The 3,067-nt window shown below is 37.9% G+C and overlaps 1 non-coding gene across 1 annotated transcript; it reads right to left on the bottom strand.

Annotated features, from left to right (window-relative positions):
* Nucleotides 1–1,862: 1,862 nt before the first annotated feature.
* On the bottom strand, nt 1,863–1,968 carry LOC140858908 (small nucleolar RNA R71). The gene has a single exon (XR_012142312.1). It is a non-coding gene; the product is annotated as a small nucleolar RNA R71 (small nucleolar RNA).
* Nucleotides 1,969–3,067: the final 1,099 nt, after the last annotated feature.

The raw sequence follows: 3,067 nt of genomic DNA, 5'->3' as shown, positions 1-3,067 counted from the left end.
ATAGAGGAAGAGAAAGGGATTACTCCATGAGCTGCTAGGCTAGCAGTGTCGAGAGTGGAGAAGAAATTTTGTAATGACACAGAATGGGTTTATTGTTCTAAACTTTCTTGTATTTCTTTATATACAATAAAGATTATGCTTTTTATTTAAATCATCATGAGTTCTTTATTTGCTCTCTTTCGTATGCTTTTATTTATGCTTTCCTGTTAGATTAATATTAGGAACAACTTTTACTTTCTGAAGATGCGTCGTGATCTACGGGTACGGAGCATGCCGAAGAAAGAAGAGTTGTTTACCTAGTACTTTCTGGAGATGCACCATGATCTACGGGTACGGGGTGTGCTGAGGAAAGATAGGTATTTTTTCTAAGATTAATCGCATCTATTTAATTAAAAAAAAGAGATACAACTCTACTAGTGCAAAATTAATTCAAAACTCTCGAGCTCTTTATTTTCTAATTACATCAATTTTAAGATAATTTATTCTCTAAATCAAAAATAATGCTTCTTTCTTTTATTTTGCAATCTCAACTTAGCCCAAGGTCTTTGAGGATACGATCTCGACTCATCCTACCTACGTAGTGAGTAGAGTTATTTTTGGTGCTATCAACGACTACTCATCAAATTTTGGCACCGTTGTCGGGGATCTTGGCATGATTGAATTAAAAAAAAAAAGCCATTGACATTTCATAACACTTAACTAAAATAGCATAACCTCAAATATAAAATTTTTTAACTTGATTGGATACCTTGTTTCTTTGCATTGCATCTCCATAATTAACTTTAAGGGTGCAACCCATTAATTAAGATAAGGTGGAGATTTGATCACCCTTTTTTGGCCCACAAATTACTCCCTTGCATTTGCATAACCTAGACCTTAATCTAAAATTAATTAGACGTTGACCCCTAAGGATTTCGAGCTCATTAGGACAAGTGACCTTGAGAGTTGAACCAGGTTAGACTTGGTCAGCTAGCTGGTATCTAGGCAAGTGGTTTACGGGACGACTGGGTCCGAAGGAAGGTGGTTTTTAATTGGTTCCGTTCGCTGACCTGGCCAATTTAATTGGTGTCTAAGGAAAGCAACGGGGGGACTCCCACCTACCTTACACTTATCTGGCCAGTTGGTTGGTCAAGCTCCGACTTGGAGGGCTTGAAGGCTAACTACAGTTAGGAGCTATCTAGAACTAGGATAACTTTAAGATAGAGAGTCCACTGCGTGCTAACTTGATTGTAATTAAAATCTAACCACAACTAATTCTTCTATTAGTTTTAGGACTTCTTAGGATCTCTTCTTTAGAACTCTTTTCTCTCTTCTCTTCTCCTCTTAATAAAAAAAAAAAAATAATCCTTAACAGACTAGGATAGTCCTATATAGACCTTTTAGTTGCATGTTAGGTCGACGATCACTAAAACCCGACTTGCAACCATTAGACGAAGAATTAGAAAAGACTCTTAGGACTATCCGAGTTAGAAATATGGCTGCACCTGGTGAGGCTAATCCTCCATGCTCATTGAGAGAATATTTCACTCCATCCTCGTATACCTACTCTCCATGCATTCAAGCACCTCTAGTAGAAGCTACCCAATATGAGATTAAGTCTAGCATTATTCAAATATTGCCATCATTCTATGGACTTAGTAACGAGGACCCATACAAACACTTGGATGAATTTCTTGAAATTTATTCCATAGTAAAAATCCAAAACTTCTCCGATGATGCCCTTAGGTTGAAACTGTTCTCTTTCTCATTTAAGGACAAAGTCAAGCATTGATTAAACTCCTTAGATTCTATAACCATTTCAACTTGAGATCATCTTTAGAGAGAATTTCTCAAGAAATACTTTTCAATTGGAAAAATAAATCAAATTAGAAAAGCTATCACTAGTTTTTCCCAATTGGAGGGTGAACTTTTTCATGAGACATGGGAAAGGTTAAGGGACCTCATTCGTAAATGTCCACACTATGCTGTCCCTAAATGGAAACTTTATCAGTATTTTTATAATGGTCTATCGGAGAAATACAGACAAATGGTTGATGCATCATGTGGTGGGACATTCATGCTAAAGAGTGAGGATGAAGCCTGATAGCTCTTTGAAACACTTAGTAAGAATTTTCTACATCATATGTCTGCCACCTCTAGAGAATAACCCATGCTTCAACAAAAAAGAAGTGAAATTTATCAGATTGAAAATATCATGGATATCCACAGTAAAGTAGATGAATTGTTCTAAAAATTAGACCGTCTTCTAAATACTGGACAATCCTCGATTCTACCTAACCCAATCCAAGAAGTTTGTGCATTATGTGCAAGTCTGAACCATTTTGTTAGTGAATGCCCAACTGCACCTCAATTTTCTGAGTTTATGCACGAGCAGGTTCAGCAAGCTCAAGTCCAACAAGCTCGCAGATCATGAAACGATCCATATTCGAACACTTATAACCCCGACTAGAGAAACCATCCAATTTTTTTCTGGAGACCACAACCAGTGGTTGGCCCTGCCGCACCTCGACCTTAATATCAGGACCCAACATATAGGCATGGACCATACCATCAATTTCAAAATGCTCCTCAACCGTCTACTACTGGTCACAGCTCAGCTTTTGAGGAAAAAGTTTTGAAAGCACTAGAACGATTAGAAGTCAACACTCAAACCCTTAACTCCCACACACAATCCATTGCTAAACTAGAGACCCAAATAGGTCAACTAGCGACTGCATTCAGTAAGAGGAAAGGAGGAAAATTACCTAGCCAACTTGAGAGCAACCAAAGAGGGCAATTTGTGATTAAGAGCTCTAATACCCCAGAAGCTTTTTCTGAACACGCCAAATCAATCATGACTCTGAGAAGTGGGAAGGTCATTGAACACACTAGTAAAACTAATGAGACTGACCCTAAACCTCTAACCGAAGCCAAATCACCCAAGAACAAGGAGGACCTTAAAATAGAGAATGAATCAACTGCACCGGAATCATCTTATTTGCCTAAAGTCTCATTTCTGGATGTCCTGAAAAGCCCTATTCCTGCAGATAAGAAGGGAGGAAAACTCCATGAGATGTTGGAATTATTT

This window comes from Elaeis guineensis, chromosome 6 (genome assembly GCF_000442705.2).
Source record: "Elaeis guineensis isolate ETL-2024a chromosome 6, EG11, whole genome shotgun sequence".
In the NCBI taxonomy this organism is placed as follows: Eukaryota; Viridiplantae; Streptophyta; class Magnoliopsida; order Arecales; family Arecaceae; genus Elaeis; species Elaeis guineensis.
The sequence above is the reverse complement of the archived record's forward strand: the minus strand, read 5'-3'. Positions and strand labels throughout refer to the sequence as shown.